This window comes from Pongo abelii, chromosome 10 (genome assembly GCF_028885655.2).
Source record: "Pongo abelii isolate AG06213 chromosome 10, NHGRI_mPonAbe1-v2.0_pri, whole genome shotgun sequence".
Lineage (NCBI taxonomy): Eukaryota > Metazoa > Chordata > Mammalia > Primates > Hominidae > Pongo > Pongo abelii.
The window spans coordinates 41447169-41470809 of NC_071995.2; the positions used below are offsets into that span (position 1 = coordinate 41447169).

The following is a 23641-nucleotide window of genomic DNA, read 5'->3' on the forward strand; positions in this document are numbered from 1 at the left end:
TAACTTTTCAAGGATGCCTCTCTGATGAGTTTGTAGAATGTTAAGTCCACCTTCATACTGTTATTGAAATAAAGGACTTTGATTTTTCCCCTCTCCATACACGTTAAAACTTGCAAACAAAGTTATACAAATACATTCTCACTTCTACCCATTTATATGTGATAAGCTTTAAATGTTTGAGTGCATCAAATTTCCTGTGAGAATAGAAAGTACATATAAGTAAGTACTGACATTTTTCCCTTCTATTTACTGGAAAATAAAATGAACTTTTAAACACCTTTTTTTCTAATTTATAAACAATCTGCTCCCCCCACTCCCACATCCCACCCACCTTAACCTAGTTTTCTTACTTTGAAATTTGTATCTGTTTTTTTTTTTTGAGATGGAATCTCGCTCTGTCGCCTGGACTGGAGTGTAGTGGTGCAATCTTGGCTCACTGCAACCTCCGCCTCCCGGGTTCAAGCGATTCTCCTACCTCAGCCTCCCGAGTAGCTGGGACTACAGCCGTGTGCCATTACGCCCAGCTAATTTTTGTATTTTTTTTATCTTTTTTATTATTATTATTATTATACTTTAGGTTTTATGGTATATGTGCACAATGTGCAGGTAAGTTACATATGTATACATGTGCCATGCTAGTGCGCTGCACCCACCAACTCGTCATCTAGCATTAGGTATATCTCTCAATGCTATCCCTTCCCCCTCCCCCCACCCCACAACAGTCCCCGAAGTGTGATGTTCCCCTTCCTGTGTCCATGTGCTCTCATTGTTCAATTCCCACCTATGAGTGAGAATATGCGGTGTTTGGTTTTTTGTTCTTGTGATAGTTTACTGAGAATGATGATTTCCAATTTCATCCATGTCCCTACAAAGGACATGAACTCATCATTTTTTATGGCTGCATAGTATTCCATGGTGTATATGTGCCACATTTTCTTAATCCAGTCTATCATTGTTGGACATTTGGGTTGGTTCCAAGTCTTTGCTATTGTGAATAATGCGGCAATAAACATACGTGTGCATGTGTCTTTATAGCAGCATGATTTATAGTCCTTTGGGTATATACCCAGTAATGGGATGGCTGGGTCGAATGGAATTTCTAGTTCTAGATCCCTGAGGAATCGCCACACTGACTTCCACAAGGGTTGAACTAGTTTACAATCCCACCAACAGTGTAAAAGTGTTCCTATTTCTCCACATCCTCTCCAGCACCTGTTGTTTCCTGACTTTTTAATGATTGCCATTCTAACTGGTGTGAGATGGTATCTCATTGTGGTTTTGATTTGCATTTCTCTGATGGCCAGTGATGGTGAGCATTTTTTCATGTGTTTTTTGGCTGCATAAATGTCTTCTTTTGAGAAATGTCTGTTCATGTCCTTCGCCCACTTTTTGATGGGGTTGTTTGTTCTTTTCTTGTAAATTTGTTGGAGTTCATTGTAGATTCTGGATATTAGCCCTTTGTCAGATGAGTAGGTTGCGAAAATTTTCTCCAATTTTGTAGGTTGCCTGTTCACTCTGATGGTAGTTTCTTTTGCTGTGCAGAAGCTCTTGAGTTTAATTAGATCCCATTTGTCAATTTTGGCTTTTGTTGCCATTGCTTTTGGTGTTTTAGACATGAAGTCCTCGCCCATGCCTATGTCCTGAATGGTAATGCCTAGGTTTTCTTCTAGGGTTTTTATGGTTTCAGGTCTAACATTTAAGTCTTTAATCCATCTTGAATTGATTTTTGTATAAGGTGTAAGGAAGGGATCCAGTTTCAGCTTTCTACATATGGATAGCCAGTTTTCCCAGCACCATTTATTAAATAGGGAATCCTTTCCCCATTTCTTGTTTTTGTCAGGTTTGTCAAAGATCAGATACTTGTAGATATGTGGCATTATTTCTGAGGGCTCTGTTCTGTTCCATTGATCTATATCTCTGTTTTGGTACCAGTACCATGCTGTTTTGGTTACTGTAGCCTTGTAGTATAGTTTGAAGTCAGGTAGTGTGATGCCTCCAGCTTTGTTCTTTTGGCTTAGGATTGACTTGGCGATGTGGGCTCTTTTTTGGTTCCATATGAACTTTAAAGTAGTTTTTTCCAATTCTGTGAAGAAAGTCATTGGTAGCTTGATGGGGATGGCATTGAATCTGTAAATTACCTTGGGAAGGATGGCCATTTTCATGATATTGATTCTTCCTACCCATGAGCATGGAATGTTCTTCCATTTGTTTGTATCCTCTTTTATTTCCTTGAGCAGTGGTTTGTAGTTCTCCTTGAAGAGGTCTTTCACATCCCTTGTAAGTTGGATTCCTAGGTATTTTATTCTCTTTGAAGCAATTGTGAATGGGAGTTCACTCATGATTTGGCTCTCTGTCTGTCTGTTATTGATGTATAAGAATGCTTGTGATTTTTGCACATTGATTTTGTATCCTGAGACTTTGCTGAAGTTGCTTATCAGCTTAAGGAGATTTTGGGCTGAGACAATGGGGTTTTCTAGATATACTATCATGTCATCTGCAAACAGGGACAATTTGACTTCCTCTTTTCCTAATTGAATACCCTTGATTTCCTTCTCCTGCCTAATTGCCCTGGCCAGAACTTCCAACACTATGTTGAATAGGAGTGGTGAGAGAGGGCATCCCTGTCTTGTGCCAGTTTTCAAAGGGAATGCTTCCAGTTTTTGCCCATTCAGTATGATATTGGCTGTGGGTTTGTCATAAATAGCTCTTATTATTTTGAGATACGTCCCATCAATTCCTAATTTATTGAGAGTTTTTAGCATGAAGGGTTGTTGAATTTTGTCAAAGGCCTTTTCTGCATCTATTGAGATAATCATGTGGTTTTTGTCTTTGGTTCTGTTTATATGCTGGATTACATTTATTGATTTGCGTATATTGAACCAGCCTTGCATCCCAGGGATGAAGCCCACTTGATCATGGTGGATAAGCTTTTTGATGTGCTGCTGGATTCTGTTTGCCAGTATTTTATTGAGGATTTTTGCATCAATGTTCATCAAGGATATTGGTCTAAAATTCTCTTTTTTGGTTGTGTCTCTGCCAGGCTTTGGTATCAGGATGATGCTGGCCTCATAAAATGAGTTAGGGAGGATTCCCTCTTTTTCTATTGATTGGAATAGTTTCAGAAGGAATGGTACCAGCTCATCTTTGTACCTCTGGTAGAATTCGGCTGTGAACCCATCTGGTCCTGGACTTTTTTTGGTTGGTAAGCTATTGATTATTGCCACAATTTCAGCTCCTGTTATTGGTCTATTCAGAGATTCAACTTCTTCCTGGTTTAGTCTTGGGAGGGTGTATGTGTTGAGGAATTTATCCATTTCTTCTAGATTTTCTAGTTTATTTGCATAGAGGTGTTTGTAATATTCTCTGATGGTAGTTTGTATTTCTGTGGGATCAGTGGTGATATCCCCTTTATCATTTTTTATTGCATCTATTTGATTCTTCTCTCTTTTTTTCTTTATTAATCTTGCTAGCGGTCTATCAATTTTGTTGATCCTTTCAAAAAACCAGCTCCTGGATTCATTTATTTTTTGAAGGGTTTTTTGTGTCTCTATTTCATTCAGTTCTGCTCTGATTTTAGTTATTTCTTGCCTTCTGCTAGCTTTTGAATGTGTTTGCTCTTGCTTTTCTAGTTCTTTTAATTGTGATGGTAGGGTGTCAATTTTGGATCTTTCCTGCTTTCTCTTGTGGGCATTTAGTGCTATAAATTTCCCTCTACACACTGCTTTGAATGCATCCCAGAGATTCTGGTATGTTGTGTCTTGGTTCTCGTTGGTTTCAAAGAACATCTTTATTTCTGCCTTCATTTCGTTATGTACCCAGTAGTCATTCAAGAGCAGGTTGTTCAGTTTCCATGTAGTTGAGCGGTTTTGAGTGAGATTCTTAATCCTGAGTTCTAGCTTGATTGCACTGTGATCTGAGAGACAGTTTGTTACAATTTCTGTTCTTTTACATTTATTGAGGAGAGCTTTACTTCCAAGTATATGGTCAATTTTGGAATAGGTGTGGTGTGGTGCTGAGAAAAATGTGTATTCTGTTGATTTGGGGTGGAGAGTTCCGTAGATGTCTATTAGGTCCGCTTGGTGCAGAGCTGAGTTCAATTCCTGGGTATCCTCGTTGACTTTCTGTCTCGTTGATTTGTCTAATGTTGACAGTGGGGTGTTAAAGTCTCCCATTATTAATGTGTGGGAGTCTAAGTCTCTTTGTAGGTCACTCAGGACTTGCTTTATGAATCTGGGTGCTCCTGTATTGGGTGCATATATATTTAGGATAGTTAGCTCTTCTTGTTGAATTAATCCCTTTACCATTATGTAATGGCCTTCTTTGTCTCTTTTGATCTTTGTTGGTTTAAAGTCTGTTTTATCAGAGACTAGGATTGCAACCCCTGCCTTTTTTTGTTTTCCATTTGCTTGGTAGATCTTCCTCCATCCTTTTATTTTGAGCCTATGTGTGTCTCTGCACGTGAGATGGGTTTTCTGAATACAGCACACTGATGGGTCTTGAGTCTTTATCCAATTTGCCAGTCTGTGTCTTTTAATTGGAGCATTTAGTCCATTTACATTTAAAGTTAATATTGTTATGTGTGAATTTGATCCTGTCATTATGATGTTAGCTGGATATTTTGCTCGTTAGTTGATGCAGTCTCTTCCTAGTCTCGATGGTCTTTACATTTCGGTATGATTTTGCAGTGGCTGGTACCGGTTGTGCGTTTCCATGTTTAGCGCTTCCTTCAGGAGCTCTTTTAGGGCAGGCCTGGTGGTGACAAAATCTCTCAGCATTTGCTTGTCTGTAAAGTATTTTATTTCTCCTTCACTTATGAAGCTTAGTTTGGCAGGATATGAAATTCTGGGTTGAAAATTCTTTTCTTTAAGAATGTTGAATATTGGCCCCCACTCTCTTCTGGCTTGTAGGGTTTCTGCCGAGGGGAAAAAACAGAGCAGAAAAACTGGAAACTCTAAAAACCAGAGTACCTCTCCTCCTCCAAAGGAACGCAGTTCCTCACCAGCAACGGAACAAAGCTGGACGGAGAATGACTTTGACGAGCTGAGCGAAGAAGGCTTCAGATGATCAAATTACTCCGAGCTACGGGAGGATATTCAAACCAAAGGCAAAGAAGTTGAAAACTTTGAAAAAAATTTAGAAGAATGTATAACTAGAATAACCAATACAGAGAAGTGCTTAAAGGAGCTGATGGAGCTGAAAACCAAGGCTCGAGAACTACGTGAAGAATGCAGAAGCCTCAGGAGCCGATGCGATCAAATGGAAGAAAGGGTATCAGCCCTGGAAGATGAAATGAATGAAATGAAGCAAGAAGGGAAGTTTAGAGAAAAAAGAATAAAAAGAAACGAGCAAAGCCTCCAAGAAATGTGGGACTATGTGAAAAGACCAAATCTACGTCTGATTGGTGTACCTGAAAGTGACGGGGAGAATGGAACCAAGTTGGAAAACACTCTGCAGGATATTATCCAGGAGAACTTCCCCAATCTAGCAAGGCAGGCCAACATTCAGATTCAGGAAATACAGAGAACGCCACAAAGATACTCCTCGAGAAGAGCAACTCCAAGACACATAATTGTCAGATTCACCAAAGTTGAAATGAAGGAAAAAATGTGAAGGGCAGCCAGAGAGAAAGGTCGGGTTACCATCAAAGGGAAACCCATCAGACTAATTTTTGTATTTTTAGTGGAGATGGGGTTTCACCATGTTGATTGGCCAGGATGGTCTCGATCTTTTGACCTCATGATCCGACTGCCTTGGCTTCTATAAGTGCTGGGATTACAGGCATGAGCCACTGCACCCGGCCTGTATCTGTTCTTTTAATCTTAACATTTTAATATTACCCTTATGGTCTCAGTTCAGATTTTGATACACATTTTAATGGAGTCAGAAATAGAAATTAGAGGGGTATGTACATCCATAATATTTTAAAGGAACCTCTTTCCACTTTTTATTTCTTCCTATAACTTTCTTTTTCCTTCCTTGTCACTTGTTCTTTCAATTTTAAATACATCTCAGTGCCACATCACTCTAACAAAACTGATAGGGTTCCCATAATTCTCCATGATGTGATGCATAGATTGAGAACACAGGGTTAATAAGAAACTAAAGATACAGAATTGTACGGGGTGAGGCAACATTACCCCACGGCTACGGATTAAGTCACCGAATACATGGCGGAGGGGAGGAGGGGAAGGAGGGATTTGTTGAACCAGTTGTTTGATTGTAGACCTAAAAATCCACTTTCTATGATGTACTGTAGACACAGTGTATGCCAAATTCTTACTTGCTTTCTTGCTTCTTAGCTTTGGTAAAGGAAAAAAAGAGTGAAGGCCTCCACCGGTCTTCAAGTCTTTCTATTTATTGTAGATATTTCTGATTTTTGATTCTAAAGTTTGATTGGTGGCAGATTCCACTGTAAGCTGAACTTTCCTATCTTGTTTCTCAGAAAAGTATTGCATTTCCCTTTATGGTATTTCAGAAGAGATGTCTGACCCAACAGCATTGATTTTCTCTGTTATAGTACCCATAACTGGGTGGTTAAATTGAAGCAGGCAGCTGGGCGGGATGGCTCACACCTATAATCCCAGCACTTTGGGAGGTTGAGGCGGGCGGATCATGAGGTCAAGAGGTCGAAGCCATCCTGACCAACATGGTGAAACTCCATCTCTACTAAAAATAAAAAAATTAGCTGGGCGTGGTGGCGCGCGCCTGTAGTCCCAGCTACCCTGGAGCCTGAGGCAGAAGAATCGCATGAACCCAGGAGGCGGAGGTTGCAGTGAGCCGAGATTACGTCACTGCACTCCAGCCTGGCGATAGAGCGAGACTGTCAAAAAAAGAGAGAGAGGGAGAGAGAGAGAAAGGAAGGAAGGAAGGGGCATCATTACAGTATGAAACTCTGTAGGCTGGTGCTGAATTCTACAAAAGGGTTGTATTTGGCATCCTAATTATTTTGTGGTTCTCTTCTATATGGAAAGATCTAAGCTTATATTTCCCACATAAAGGGAGTTGAATAAATATGGTAAAATTAAACTTGTAAAAAAAAAGAGAAAAGAAAACTTATTATTATCCATTGCATGTGCTTTCAGATATTCTACCTCTCTAGCTCTTAACAGGATGTAATTACAGGTGTATTGTTTTTTTGCCAGGTGGAGTGCTGTGGCGCAACCTCGGCTAACTGCAACCTCCGCCTCTGGTTCAAGCGATTCTCCTGCCTCGGGCTCCCAAGTAGCTGGGACTACAGGCGTGCGCCACCACACCCAGCTAATTTTTGTATTTTTGTTTATTATTATTTGAGATGGAGTCTCGCTCTGTCGCCCACGCTGGAGTGCAGTGGCACGGTCTCCACTCACTGCAAGCTCTGCCTCCCGGGTTCACGCCATTCTCCTGCCTCAGCCTCCTGAGTAGCTGGGACTACAGGCGCCCGTCACCACGCCCGGCTAATTTTCTGTATTTTTAGTAGAGACGACAGTTCACCGTGTTAGCCAGGGTGGTCTCGATCTCCTGACCTCGTGATCCGCCCACCTCAGCCTCCCCAAGTGCTGGGATTACAGGCGTGAGCCACCATGCCTGGCCACAGGCGTATTTTTTTTTTTTTAATAGAATCAATACATTGCTGTAGAAAAATACGTAGCAAGCATTGTTATTCTGCAGGTGTGCAATTTTATGCATTTTGCCCACTTTACTGTCCTCATAATCAAAAGACAGCAGGAAGGGCACTGCTTACTCACAAATAGAAATTAGTCTCAAACACACATAGACAAGTAATAAGTTAAATGTTTGCCAGACCCTTCTGTCTTTCTATAAGAAGCATAAAGTGGCCAGGCACGGTGGCTCACGCCTGTAATCCCAGCACTTTGGGAGGCCGAGGCGGGCGGATCACGAGGTCAGGAGATTGAGACCATCCTGGCTAACACGGTGAAACCTCGTCTCTACTAAAAATACAAAAAATTAGCCAGGTGTGTTGGTGGACACCTCCAGTCTCAGCTACTTGGGAGGCTGAGGCAGGAGAATGGCATGGACCCGGGAGGCGGAGCTTGCAGTGAGCCGAGATTGCGCCACTGCACTCCAGCCTGGGCAACAGAGCAAGACTCCCTCTCAAATTAAAAAAAAAAAAAAAAAGAAAAAAAAAGCATAAAGACACAAAATGAATAAAATTTGCATTACCACTTGATACAAATTATTTAGGACTATAGAATTTTAGGGACTAAGCAAATATTTTTTAATCCTATACCCTTATTATGTGACTGAAATCATGAAGAAATCTTCTGCCTTAGCGAAAATACACATAAGCACATGGGATGAACCTTGGGTGCCCACAGAGGTCTTAACAGGCTGGAGTGCAGTGGTGTGATCATAGCTGGCTGCAGCCTCAACCTCTTGGGTTATGCAATTCTCCTACCTCAGCTTCACAAGTAGCTGGGACTATAGGCACACACCACCAGACCTGGCTAATTTTTGTATTTTTTATAGAGACAGATTTTCACCACGTTGCCCAGGCTGGTCTCAAACTTCTGGGCTGAAGCAATCCTCCCGCCTTAGCCTCCCAAAGTGCTGGGGTTACAATTGTGAGCCACTGTGCCCAGCCAAGAAGTCTTAAGATTTTGAATATTAATTTCATATTCCCCAAAATGCCTGAATCTACTAAAGTTTATGAAAATGCATTGAGGCTCTGAAAGCACAGAGTTAAGTAACTTATCCAGGATGATACAAATCAGCAGTGGCAGAGCTGAATAAACCCATCTTTCATTATTTCCATTTGTATTCTGTTTGTGTTATACTTCAAATGTGACTATCTGCAAGGATACCAAATATTAAATCATTGTTTTGTTTTTAGTGGAGAAGGGCAGGGATTTGGTTCCTCTCAAGAAAGGTAAGTTTTTTTTTTTTCTTTTTTTTCTTTTTATTATTATTATTATTATTATTATACTTTAGGTTTTATGGTACATGTGCGCAATGTGCAGGTAAGTTACATATGTATACATGTGCCATGCTAGTGCGCTGCACCCACCAACTCGTCATCTAGCATTAGGTATATCTCCCCATGCTATCCCTCCCCCCTCCCCCCACCCCACAAGAAAGGTAAGTTTTTAAAGCATTTTTTTAAAAGTATTATTTTGTGCATTTCTAAGGTGTCAGCCATGAGGGCCTAGAACACTATGTTGGGTGAGCTAGCTGTGGGTGTGACCATGTTGTTGTGAATGTATAATTTTGCCTGTCTCTTTCACGAGGAAGCAAAAGATGATGAGTCTCAAAGAGTTTTTATAACTTTAAGAGGTCCAGACATTTGTGGACGTGGAACCGATATTCAGGATTTCAGGACTTCTCTAGGGTACTGAAGATGTATTCCAATGCATTTATGTGTATTTTTACTAAGGCACAAATGTGAGTTGACTTCAATGCGAGATTGGCTTTGGGAAGACAGTTACTTAACTCTTGCATGAGCCCAGATAATTACCCAACATCCACATTAAAATAAGATTTTTATTTTCATGTTAAATTGGACAGAGAAACTCTCAGAACACATTACAAACTTTGCTTTTGCAGACTTAAGTAAATTTGTATCATTTATTACCCTACATTAATGATTTTCCAGTAATGATTTAACATAGTTCAGTTTGGTGTCAAAATTAATTTGTGTAATTTTATAGATGGCCATAGCCTAGTATTTATAAAATCTTTAAATATCTTTTTTTTTTTTTTTTTTTTTTTTTTAGATAGAGTCTCACTTTGTCACTCTGTGAATCCTTTCATATGTCTAGGTGAAGCTGGTGGTCCAGTACTCTGTGTTCTCATGGGACACTTATTCCTCAGTTTCTACATGGTAGTATAATAAATGTTATGTTTACCAGTCTGTATTATTTTTCTATCAGATGAGCAGGGATGATGTTCTTTTAGCTGTTCCTATAGTAGACAGTAAATTTTTGCTAAGAGGATGAATGAAATATTGATTGAAATAAGTGGCAATAGCCAGGCATGGTGGTAGCTGCCTGTACTCCCAGCTACTTGGGAGGCTGAAGTAGGAGTATCACTAGAGCCCAGGAGGCAGAGGCTGCATTGCAATGACAAGGGATTATGCCACTGCACTACAGCCTGGGCAACAGAGTAAGACCCTGTCTCAAAAAAAAAAAAAGTGGTAATCTACTGAAATTTGAAAACTGTTTTCTCTCTTTAATAGAGATAATTATAACTATTAGACCTATTGTAAAAATGGAACCCACAATACACGTTTAAGGGATATCGAGTCAAAGTCATGGACCCAGAGGGTATGATGATACTTTTCCATTGAATTTATGGCAAAGCATTTATACAGAAATTTTATTATAAAAATTTGAGGACATTTATTAGGCCTATTACCCACTGGAATGAAACTTGATATATTAAGAAGGTAATAGGAGATGTGCCAGGATGTGTTTACTTATACTATTTCATTTAATCCTCACTGCAGTCCACACATTTTATATTATTAGCCAAAAATGTTAGATATGGGTATGTGTCTCAGAGAGGTTAAACAACTTGGCCAAGTTCACAGATAGAAAAAGTTGCAAAGTAGAATTTGAACCCAGGCCTAACTCCAAAAATCTACCTCCTTTCCATTATACTATAGATTTATTAAAGCTAAACGATGAGATGATCAAGAAAAGGATAACCACATTCTTTTGGTGAGGCTGAAAACAATCTCACAGTAGAGAGAACAAATTTGTGTGAGTGTAATTTCAATTTTATTTATTTATTTATTTATTTATTTTTTTGAGACGGAGTCCCACTCTGTCTCCATGCTGGAGCACAGTGGCGTGATCTTGGCTCACTGCAACTTCCGCATCCCAGGTTCAAGCCTCAGGCTCTTCTGCCTCAGGCTCCCAAGTAGCTGGGACTACAGGCACACGCCACCACACCCAGCTAATTTTTGTATTTTTAGTAGAGATGGGGTTTCACCATGTTGGCCAGGATGGTCTCGATCTGTTGACCTCGTGATCCACCCGCCTCAGCCTCCCAAAGTGCTAGGCATGAGCCACTGCGCTGGCCATGAGTGTAATTTGAAAAAAAAGCTTTGTGTGCTGATAGTGATTAAATTGAAGTACTTTCCATATCAGTTCAAATGCTAATTTCCTATTGTTTTCCTTTTTACTGTAGATAAGAAACATTTGTGCCAGCTTAATAGTTTTTAACAATAGTTTGACAAATTACTTACATTAGTATACATATACATTCTCACAGCAGGAAAACAATAAAAATTTCAGATGTCTAGCATTGATATTTTAAAAAATAATTAATTAGCTAATTAGTTAGCTAATCCATTAGCTAATATTGTGATGTAATTAAACAAAAGAGACTTGAGAAAGTTCATTACTTGAAGGAGGGGCAATTTTCTTGAATTTCTCTCACCAAGTATGTCTATCGAATTCTAGTACAGAATCCAGCCTTCCACAGTCCTTGGGAGGCTCTCTGGTCAAACAAGGTGGCATTGCTTTCTCCTGAAGAAGAGTGATTTCACTAAGGCTTGAGGGACTTGCCAGGATTCATTCTGGGAGGCCCAGGTGTCCAGCTAATTTGTGATTAGGAGGGAATCTATCCCTGTTGGTAGAATGCAGAAGTATCAGTTTTGGTGTCAGACTTCACTTGGCCTGAGGTGAGTGCTGCTTCCAGGGTAGCCGCTCTAGTTCTCTCAAGAGGACATGAGACTTTGGCAACTATGGCTCCAGGAAATGGGCTCTAGGAGAAGATAAAACCAGCAGATAAGGTGGAGCCTGTTTCATGTGATTTTCCCAAACCATTGTCACGCTTGCTCAGGGAAACCTTGAGATCTGTGACAGGAGAGGCTGGCGTGGGGCCTTGGATGCAGGATGGCAGATGCTGAGCTAAGAAAGCCCTGTGGGGCTGGGCGCAGTGGCTCACACCTGTAATCCTAGCACTTTGGGAGGCCGAGGCAGGCGGATCACAAGGTCAGGAGACCACCCTGGCTAACACAGTGAAACTCTGTCTCTACTAAAAATACAAAAAATTAGCCGGGCATGGTGGCAAGTGCCTGTAGTCCCAGCTACTGGGGAGGCTGAGGCAGAATGGTGTGAACCCGGGAGGCGAAGCTTGCAGTAAGCCAAGATTGTGCCACTACCCTCCAGCACCCCAGCCTGGGCGACAGAGCGAGACTCCGTCTCAAAACAAAACAAAACAAAACAAAAAGAAAGCCCTGTGGTAGGGTGCACTATAGTCCCCAAATGCCTTCAGAGGCCAGGCAACCAGGTGGGGAACTTAAATGACTGAAGACCTTGTTAGGCAACTGTATGCCATTCAAGAATGTAGACCCTGCAAGGCCAGTTTTTTTGGTTTTCATGAGAAGCTAAACATTCTGTTTTTGTTTAAAGTGAAATCTACTGGTTTTTAAATATTTGCAACTCAGCTAAAGTTTTAAAGTTGTATGAGGATCAAAGAAAATAATCCACAGGAAAAATTCCCACTAGTTTGCATGGGTTGGTGTAGAAGCAGCTATTTGGAACTATGGAGGGAAGGGGCCTGGCCTACCTGCTTTTAAGGAATATTGATTTCATTAGTCTGGCTGGGTGGACCCCAAGCACTGGATTATCCCAATATGCAGCAGGGGTTGATCCCTACTCACTTAAAAGGTGGTATGAAGTGACTGGATTCTAGGCACCACAGGGCCCTATCCATAAGCCTTTCCTGGCTACCTTCTTTCCTCATTCTCTCTATTCTCCTCAGGTGATTTTATCTTCATGTGAATGAATAAATCACAGATGCATCTGTCTGTGTTTGGTTGGCAAATCCAATGACCGGAATACTCCCTTTGACATAAAGAACGTGATTATATTTATTATTAAATATTATGTGATTATATTATTATTAAATATTATACTATTCAAATATAGGAAGAGCAGTAACATGAATAATTCCCTTTCTATGTGTTTCTCTGAATTAAATGTGCATAAGAGTTATTTAGGAAGTTATTACAATGAAGATTATGAAACTCCGCCTCAAGAGATTCTGGTTTAGTAGGTAGGGTTCTGGAATTTGTTTGTTAACACCCACCTGAGTTTACTGTAACACAGATGGTCTGGAGACCACACTTTGAGAAACACTGACTCATAATGGATGCTGATGGCTGGCACATCTCTTATTTCAGCCCTAGTTTCTTGCCTGAGTTGTATAAACAACTGCCTAATAGAAATCTCCACCATCTCTACCTGGATAACTTCTCATTGTCTGAATCCAAATGTATTATTTTCCTCCAAAGCCTGAACACAGACTTTTAAAAAACTCCATTGAAATGCACCATCAAAGGTACATTTCTCTTGCCCAAGCCAGAAATCTACATTTGCACCTTTGGTGGGTGGATGCCAGCAATCAGGGTGCATGCAGTATGTGGCAGGCACCAGTGTGCCCACTGAGGCTTTGCCATGGCTGCTCAGTGAGTCTACCTTGGCTTTCTAAGGGTAATCCAGTTCTTTTGGGACAAGCCAATAATAGCAACCGCTTTATTTATTGAGGTTTACTCTGTGCCAGGCACTCTTTTAAGTGTTTCACATGTATTAACTTAATCTTTTCTTGAAGCCACTGAATTCTCCGTCCAAGTTTTTGGCAGCTCAGTACCCCCTGAGGCTAGATCTACTCCCCATATTTCCAATTGCCAGCTGGGACTGCTGCTTCAAACAGATAATGTCATCTTTTTCCCACAATGAGACCACCCACCTAACTATAGACTTCTAGAGTTGGGGATTCCTGCTACCGTTTTCTGCTCATAATTCCAGGGATATTGGTGGCTGCCTAAATTGGAAGCTATGTAACATATCTGGCTAGCTATTGTAAATTGGGTTGCTGCCTACCTTAAAACAAGAGTGCTGGGGTAAGAAGAAAATTCAGAGATTGTCTAGTCCAATTTCCTTACTTTATAGACTTGGAAACTGAGGCCTACAACTAAAAAGTGATTTACTAAGTGTAAGCGAGGAGTAAGAGAGCTGAGGAGGAAAGCTCGGTTTTCTCTCTTCACATCTCATGCTGGAATGCAAGCCTCATTCTAATAGAGTTGCGTGATACTGGGGATTTTTGTCTGCGTTGATCATTTCTGTATCTGCCTGCACCTAGAATAGTGCCTGGAATGCAGTGACTGTGAAGGAATACATCACAGATGTGTTAGTCTATGGTTGGTTGACGATGCAATGACCAAAATACCCTTTTGACATAGAGGACTGTGTTTATATTACTAAACATGGTTATTTGAGTTATATTCAAATATAGAAAAAATACATTTAATCTAGTACGTGGACTACTTATTGCCTCTAGTAAGAATGCAATGGAAGAAACAGATGTAAAATAGACTTAAGTAGCAAGGAGGTCACTTAATTATTCTGCATAAATGTCACCTCAAAGGAAATCTGCCCTGACCACCCCTTCTAAAATTGTCACCCACATCCTTCTTGATGCTCTGATTCTACCTATTTTTCTTAATAGCACGTCTCATAGTCTAACATTACATCATTATGCATTTTGTATTTACTGTCTGTTCACTCATTAGAATAAGCTGTTTGAACCTTGAGCTTTATCTTTCTCACCATCAAATTGGCAGAACATTGAAGTGCCTGACACAGAAGAGCTTCCTGAAAATGATGGTTTTACATTTTGGAATGGCAGCATAGTTAACATGCAATACTTTGGCATTCAGAGGCCTAACATACCTCAGCAGATAGAAGCAAAATAAAAACCCAGGGCTGTACAATGCTGGAGTAAATGTGAGAGATGTACATAACATTGTTTGGGGGGATATTTACAAAAACACATTATCATTAAGTAAATGACTTCTTTTATGTATTTTTAGACTTCTTTCATGTATTTTTACCCCATATTGAAGAAATGACTGGTATTATAAGTAAAATTATGACATATAGATGAGGGATAGTTGCTTATTTAAAAATGTAATGTAGTGGGCTGAATAGTGTCCTGCCCCCCACCCAAAATTCATGTCCACTTGGAACCTCAGAATGTGATCTTATTTGGAAATAGGGTCTTTGCAGATGTAATTAGTTAAATCTCAAGAAGAAATCTTCCTGGATTTGGAGTGAGCCCTAAACCCAACAATGTGCCTTTCTAAGAGAAGATAGAGCTTTGAACACACAGACACAGAAGAGAGGATGTGTGAAGATGGAGGCATAAATTGGAGTGATGCGTCTGCAAGTCAAGGAATACCAGGAACCACCAGAAGCTTCAAGAGACAAGGAAGATTCTCTTCTAGAACATTCAGAGGGAATGTGATCCTACTGGCACAGATAATTTTACACTTCTAGTCCCTAGAACTGTGAGAAAATACATTTCTGTTTTTTTAAACCACCAAGTTTGTGGTAATTTGTTAGGGCAGCCTGGAAAATGAATACAGTGAGGATAGGAGATATATGCTAACTTGAGAAAAGGAGGATATGGGAATTGTACCTTAGTCTACAATATTTTGAAATATTATTATAATACCTAATGCATATGAGTGCTCACTATGAACAGATAATGTACTCTGTGAGATTCAGCTCTTTAATGGCATCCTAAAACTCAGAAGAATGGGCCAGCCAGGCCTCAGGGCTCAGCAGCTATGATGCATGAAGGGCCTCAGACATGTCTCAGGTAGCTCATTGGAAGAAGGCATTCCAGGCCCCCTACTTTATTCCTTCATATGAAATACTAGGGATAGGGGGTTGCTCCCCTTAACCCTTGAGAGGCAGAGAGACCAGCCCTTCCAGTCCATGGGGAGAGGGTGACTCTTATGTTTTTCATTTCATGGCAACTGGTACTCATAACCCTTGTCATGAAACAAAGAAATAATTTTCGTTTCTTATTATTTAAAATTCCTGGTGCCAATTATTTCCCTTGACTTCCATTTTATCCTCCTCTATCCTGAGTCCCTGCCCCCATCCCCTTACTGATAAAATGGCTGGACCTGAGAAGTCCATTCTCAACACTCTGTTTTTTCCTGCTACTACAAATGATACATTTCACTATCCCCCATGAGTCCCTGCTCTTGTGAATGGACCACAACATTCTGGCTCCTTCTGGCTTTTTTTCTTCGTCTTTCCTTACTTTCTTTCCTACCCTTTTCGCTGTCTTTCTCCCCTGCTTCAGCACTTGTTTATTGAGAGCCTTTTGGTAATTAGAGCCTTGGGCATTGGGATTTTTTATTTTTGTTTTTTAAAGAGACAGGACCTTGTTATTTTGTTGCCCAGGTTGATCTCTAACTTCTGAGCTCAAGCCTTCCCCCTGCTTCAGCCTCCTAAGTAGCTGGGACTATAAGGGCATGCTACTGTACCCAGCTATCATTACTGTTTCTGTGCTGCTCCTCATTGCCTGGAATTTCTTTCTTCCCCCATTACTGTGTATCTAAATTCTCCTTATCCTTCAATGTTTGCTTCAAACTTCTTCTGTCTGGCTTTCTACAGCAATTCTTAGGGATAGTTTTATTTTCCCATTTCAGATTTCTGTAGCCTTTATGGTCAGTACAATGCATTTAGCCCCGATCATCTCTAACCTTGTATTACTATTTATGGTGATTATAAGCCATCTATTGTCTGCTCATTTAGATGATGAGTTCCCTAAGGAAATAGGCACAATGAATTTATATTAGAAACCTCAACATTTTGAAGTGCTTGATAGACTAGTTGCTTGGAGATGTTTATTGATTGGGTGGTGTATTTGGTACTTTACATGAAGTCAAGAGCTCTCGAAAGCCAGTATACTATTGTGTTCCCCCAGATTAAGCCTCCCTTCTACCTTGGATTAGGTCTATCAAACTTGTCTGAGGTCTGTTTTGAAGAAAAAACGTTTTGAAGAAAGAAAAAGATCATTTGTTCTTGAACCAGGAAGAAAGGGAATGTCAGCTCAAAATTCCCCAAAGGCAAATTTGCCATTTAAAACCAGCAGTCACATTCCTGTTTATGAGGTCATCTAAGCACTGCACACTGGAAGTGGGAGACTCTGTGTATGTGGGAGCGAGCATGGGGCAGAAGAGAAAGCAAGAGGCAGTAAAAGGAACCGTAGGCCGGGAGCAGTGGCTCACGCCTGTAATCCCAGCACTTTGGGAGACTGAGGCGGGTGGATCACGAGGTCAGGAGTTTGAGACCAGCCTGACCAACATGGTAAAACCCTGTCTCTACCAAAAATACAAAAATTAGCTGGGCGTGGTGGCGCGCCTATAGTCCCAGCTACTCTGGAGGCTGAGGCAGGAGATGTGCTTGAACCCGGGAGGCGGATGTTGCAGTGAGCTGAGATCGCACCACTGCACTCCAGCCCGGGTGACAGAGCGAGACTCTGTCTCAAAAAAAAAAAAAAAAAAAAGGAACTGTAGGGGGGCAGGGCAGCAGCACAATTGCCCCTCTCTGTCAAGGTAGTAGAAATGGCCCTGTGAAGAAGCTGCTGCATTTATATAGATTCTGCAGGACAGCCCTGTGTATGAATCAGGAGTGATGCTGACCATCCCACGAGGCAAGTAACAGCTGTATTTTTGGTGTGACTGCTAGCCCACCCTCTGTTTGCATGACTCCTTTGCTTTGAAAACTGTTTAGAGCCAGGCGTGGTGGATCATGCCTGTAATCCCAGCACTTTGGGAGGCCGAGGCAGGTGGATCACGAGGTCAGGAGTTCAAGACCAGCCTAACCAACATGGTGAAACCCTGTCTCTACTAAAAATACAAAAAAAATTAGGCGGGCGTGGTGGTGCATGCCTGTAATTGCAGCTACTCAGGAGGCTGAGGTAGGAGAATCGCTTGAACCCAGGAGGCAGAGGTTGCAGTGAGCCGAGATCACGCCATTGCACTCCAGCCTGGGCAACAGAGCAAGACACTTGTCTCAAAAAAAAAAAAAAAAGAAAAGAAAACTGTTTAGAAAAGTACCTTTGCCCAGCCATTTATAGGGTTAAGCCAAGGCTAGGTGAACCAGTTCTTTAGTAAAAGAAACTCTGTGGACATGAAGAATATAAGCAGGGCAGGAGTGAAATGAATAATAATGATGATAAAAAAGAGCCAACATTTATGGAAAATTTAATACGTACCAGACCAAATGCTAAAAGTGTAACATTCATTTTTTAATACCTCTAAGACATGCAAAGCAGCTACTTCTAAAGTACAAAGAGGTTAATTAATCTGCTTGATATCATATTGCTACTAGTTGGCATCATGAGAATTTCAGAGCACAGGTTCTAGTATTCCAAGCAGCAGACATGTGATGGCCATCTTTTCACAAGCAAAATTCAGGATATGGGGCTTAAAATATATCAGTATGCACTGGGCTCAATGAGAATGAGCACTTGAAATTAGGATTGTTGAGGAAAATCCTAGCAGTAGAGTCATTGCCCTTTAAATACCAAAGAAAATTATGGATCATAATTTGTCTGTGTTTGGTTGGCAAATTTCTATTCTTGCCTCTTTGGCAATAAGGAAATTATGCTGTTTATATTCAGAGCATGTAATTAGCATCATCCCGACTGACCTATTGGAAGTTAAAAATAGTTTTGCTTAGAGTCCATCTAATCACTGACAAAAGCATTTCCTGATTGACTTGGTAGAGGTTACTGATGATTACACCTATACTTTCCCCTGGCTTTCAAAATGCCATTTAGAGAGGATAAATTGGTTCATAATGAAAGCTCTCACCAATTTTTGAAATGTACATTGAGCATTGATCTTGTCTTTTTCTTTTTTTTTTTTTTTTAATAAAGACTAAACTGTATTATTGAGGTACCGGGACATGTGAGGTGAACAGAAAAACATCATGTCTCATGTGGTTACTTCTGATTTTTTTTTTTTTTTTTTTTTTTTTGAGACCGAGTCTCACTCTGTCACCCAGGCTGGAGTGCAGTGGCACAATCTTGGCTCACTGCAACCTCCACCTCCCAGGTTCAAATGATTCTTCTGCCTCAGCCTTTCAAGTAGCTGGGACTATAGGTGCGCACCACCACTCCTGGCTAATTTTTGTATTTTTGGTAGAGATGGGGTTTCACCATATTGGCCAGGCTGGTCTTGAACTCCTGACCTTGTGATCTGCCCACCTCAGCTTTTTCAAAGTGCTGGCATTACAGGCGTGAGCCACCGCGCCCGGCCTTACTTCTGTTTTTTTAACTCTTGGACCAGATTTTACAAAGGAATGGTATGTAAACAACACACATTTTAAGCCTATTTGCAGGGTTGACTTCAGATGTGGAGGTGGAGTAGGCAGATGATTGGCTAGTGTGATCTGAGAGTTTTCAAAAACTATTTCTATTGTTACCCTGACACTCTGAAACTGTGGCCAATTTGCTAAACTTCTGCATATAAAAGAAATGGAGTTGTTTAGCCTAAAATATGGATGAGAGAGTGGGAGATTTATGCCCTACTATCTTGGTTTCTTTTTGGAACTTCTATCATACCCTTTGAAAGTCACTGCTGGCCAACACTGAAGAAGTGGTTAACTCTGCGTGAGTAAGCAATCACCACCTGGCTACTGGGCCAATTGATTTTGACCTAGAGGAAAGTTTTCATAGAACGGTAATGTTTGATGGGAAGGAAGAATGGCCTTTACTGAGTACTTATTACATGGCAGACACTACAGGTGTTTTATAGACGTTGGTCATTTAAAACCCCTAATAGGTCTGTGTGGTAGTGATTGGGATGGAAGGAGACTGAAGAATAGGGAGAACAGTAGCTGAAATCCTGAGTGGGATCTCTGTGAACAGATTTCAGTGACCTACTTTGAGCTCCTAAGTCCACATCCAGATCTAACATCTCACCACTTCAGTGGTGAAGAAGGAAGATCTGGAGATTCCTATTGTAATTTTTTAGTAGCAATTTGTATAACTTTATAGCGAGTAAGCAGTGGAGCCAGAATTTATACCAATATTCATTATGTCAGGTCTCCTAACCATAAAACCCACATGTCTTTTCTCTTATATGGGGAGGAAGTATTATGTAAGATGAGAGGTTAAAACGTGGGCTGACAAGCCACATTGCCTGGTTTCTGATCCTTACTCTACTACTATGGCTACTTGTGAGATCTTGAATGAACTACTCAATCTCAGTATGCCTGTCTCCTCAAAGGTAAATGTAGAGAGGGATACTCCGTGTTTAGCAGCTATCTCACAGGTCTTTAATACATGTAATGAGCTTGGTATACAATAAGCCTTCAATAAGTTGAGCTTTTGTCACTAATTGTTATTGTGATCACGCTGAGAGGGTATTCCTCTATCCGGTTCTGAAACAGGGCTGAGCTGGAGATCATGGCTGGCTACCAAGGCAAAGGGCACAGGCTTCTTGGTCAGTGGTTAAAAAGGGAACATTGATGCTGAAAACAAGCCTTGCCCATTTCAGTATTTTGCCTTGAAGTGGTCCTAGAGAACTACACTCTCTAAGCCCTGAGGCTTCTCAACAATAAATAGTAAGCATTGGTAGAGCTTATTCTTAAAATTATTATTATACGAAGAGAGATCTAAAGGTCTAAAGGTAGGCTAACAAGTTCCATGTAAGTGATGCCAGACATTTCGGTTCTGATGAACTGAAGTTCATTTTAGTAGACACTCATGTAGTTCAGTTGATTATGGAGTGGATTGAGTTCTATTTCTTAAGGAGACAGAAGACAAGCTGCTGAATGATTTTTATCCCACTATCCCCTGAAATACAATACATTTTTCAGTCTCTTTCTCAATGAAAGGGAAAGTGCCTCCTCTTTTCCTTTATTTTCCTTTATTTTGTTTTGTCTGGAGGTGACAGGGAGTTATAAATTACAGACCTCAACTGAGTGCTGTGGCTCACCCTGAAATCCCAGCTGAAGGATGGTTTGAGGCCAGGAGTTCACAATCAGGTGGGCAACGTAGACCCTGTCTCTACAGAATTAAAGAAAATTAGCTAGGTGTGGTGGTGTGCACCTGTGGTCCCAGCTACTTGGGAGGGTGAGTCAGCAGGATTGCTTGAGCCCAGGAGTTTGAAGTTGCAATGAGCTATGATTGCACCACTGCACACCAGCCTAGGTGACAGAGCAAGACTCTGCCTCTTTAAAAAAAAAAAAAAAAAAAAAGGCTGGGCACTGTGGCTCACACCTGTAACCTCAGCACTTTGAGAGGATGAGGTGGGCAGATCACTTGACCTCAGGAGTTTGAGACCAGCCTGGACAATGTGGCAAAACCCTGTCTCTACAAAAAATACAAAAATTAGCCAGGTGTGGTGGTGTGTGCCTGTTGTCCCATCTACTCTGGAGGCTGAGGTGGGAGGATCATTTGAGCCCAGCAGGTCAAGGCTGCAGTAGGCTATAATTGTGCCACTGCACTCCAGCCTGGGGGACAGAGTGAGACTCTGTCTCAAAGAAAATAGTAATAATAAAAGAAATAAATTACAGACCTCAGTATTCTGTATAATTTGTGAAGCTTTACTATTTTTCAGTTTTAACTGACTGAAGAGTCCTTGCTTTAAATGGAGATCCAAGGAAAATATAGCATATGGAACCTTTGTTAAACAGTTACCCACGTGTAACAGTTTAAAAATTCTTTAGAGAATAATACTAATTACAGTTATAAAAGCACAGTGGAATATAATGACTAATACGTGGAATTAATCCACTATCTATAAGCCATTACTATAACTTACTATGTTAGGTACTAAGGATACAATCATGAGTAAGATTTAATGTTTGCCCTTGAAGAGTTCATAGCGTAGTGGGGGGAAAAAGAAGTTGCAAAAAAGAACAACAAAAGTGTAATAGTAAAATGTACCAAGTGCTAGCATAGGCAACAACTCTTTCTGGCAAAACTTGTTAAAGCATTACAAAAGAGAACCTTACTAGTTAAGAGTTCTGTAAAATGATCACAAATGATTGACTACTATATATATAGTGGTGTGGGGATGTGGGGGTTCTATTTCTTAAGAAGACAGAAGACAAGCTGCTGAACGACATTTCGGTTCTGATGAACTGAAGTTCATTTTAGTAGACACCCATGTAGTTCAATTGATTATGCAGTGGATTGAGTTCACTCTCATATATATGAGAGGCATATATATATATATATATATATATAAAACCATATATACATGGTCATTCTTGGAAGCTAGAAAAATGTCAAATTAGTGGGAAGTGTGGCAGTGAATTCCCAATTATGCCCGTGCAGATAAGCTACCCTGTGGCACTTGGACATGGCTCTCTCCATCCCATCTTAAAATCTGCGGACACCTCAGTTCTCCCCTTTGCCATCCACCCATTCCTGAATCAGGCTACCAGTCCAGGGGAGGGCCTAGCTCTGCCTTCATAAGTTTGCTAATATGGGCATATAGAAATCCTATTTTCCATTTGATTATACACACTAGTGATAACTTCCATTACCACGAAATATTAGCATGCTGGATAGCAGCTGTTAACACATTTTCAGCAACCGGTAAACTGAGGTAGCAGTTGCTATTAGGTGTGGAAGGAAACAGAGTCCACACATACATGATGGAAAGGAGTTACATTCAGGAAGAGAGGAATTGGTCAAATGTAGTCAAAGTGTCTTCCTGCCCTATGCGGCAGAGTTATCATTTAGGTATCAGAATGACAGGCTCCGGAGAGCCTCAGACTGCAAAAAGTTTAAAAATTGTACATGAGTATGTGTGCTGATGTATATATGTGTGTATGCATGTGTATACGTGTGCTTATGTGTGTATACATATGTATGCATGAGTGTATTTGTGCATCTCTATGTGTGTATGAATGTGTGTATGTGTGCATATGTGTGTGTGTGTGTGATACCAGGCAGGTTGGAAAGTAAGTGGAAGACTTCTCATACTCCTCATGGGCTCTGCCTCTCCCCACCCCCACATCCCCACACCAGCAACAGACAAAAACAGAAATCATGTTTTGCGACCTGAGATTGCTTTCGAAAGTTTGTAGCTCTTCGAGGACATCCCAGTGGGACCCTCATTGGTTCCCTGCAGGATGGTGGATTTTCTGTCAGCCGCCCCCCAACCCCCACCAGGTTCCTGAGTCCGTTCCCCGCCTGCAGCTGCCGCTCTGCAGAGGCGGGCCGGCCCGGGCAGGCTCGGCCCGTGGCGCAGGCGGCCCGCGGGCTGGAGTCAGCCCGTGGTGCGGGAGGGAGGGCGGGGGCGGGGAGAGGCCATGCCTCCAGCTGCAGAGGTTGCACACAGCTGGCATGATCGCGGTCACCTGCGCGGCGCCGGTGCCCTTGCGCTCGCGTTGCCCGGCCCGCGGCCGCGGACTTTGCGGCTGGAGCGCGGCGCGGTGAAGAACCCGCGCGGAGGGCGCCCGGCGTAGGCGGCGGCGGGTGTGGGCCGAGCCGGTATTTATAGCTCCGTGACAGCAGCCGCGGCAGCGACGCCGCCGGCCCGTCTCGCTGCGCTTCCCAGCGAGGCCGCCGGCGCGCCGAGGGCTGTGCTCGACCGCGAATCCCGTGTTGCAGTCGCCCCGCGCCCCGCGCGACCCTTCGGGTGAGTACGTGAGCATGGGCGTTGGGCGAGCCTCCTCAGCCGCTCGGTCCAGCCGCAGCGGAGCCCACCCGGCCCTGCCGCCCGTAGCCTGGTGCCTCCTCGTCACTGCCCGCGAGTGCGGAAGCAGCCGCGGAACCCCGGCCCGGCCCCCGGATTCCCCGGCGCCTCTGCTCCTGCCTTCCTGGGGATGGCAGCCAAAGAGGCAGGGTGAAGTGTCAAGGAGGGAGG

The 23641-nt window shown here is 41.8% G+C and overlaps 1 protein-coding gene across 6 annotated transcripts in view; it reads left to right on the forward strand.

The window, feature by feature from the left end:
• TMEM117 (transmembrane protein 117) overlaps window positions 1-23641 on the forward strand; it is a 597128-nt gene that overhangs the window by 11772 nt on the left and 561715 nt on the right. The window contains exon 1 of one of the 6 annotated variants that reach the window (XM_054527172.2): window positions 5514-5629. The exons of 3 other annotated variants lie outside the window; for them this stretch is intronic. The gene's annotated coding sequence lies outside the window, so the exon portion shown is untranslated. Of the gene's footprint in view, window positions 1-5513; window positions 5630-23009; window positions 23414-23641 lie in introns of those variants that run through there. 2 more of the 6 variants (XM_002823124.6, XM_024257491.3) reach the window with 2 other exon arrangements.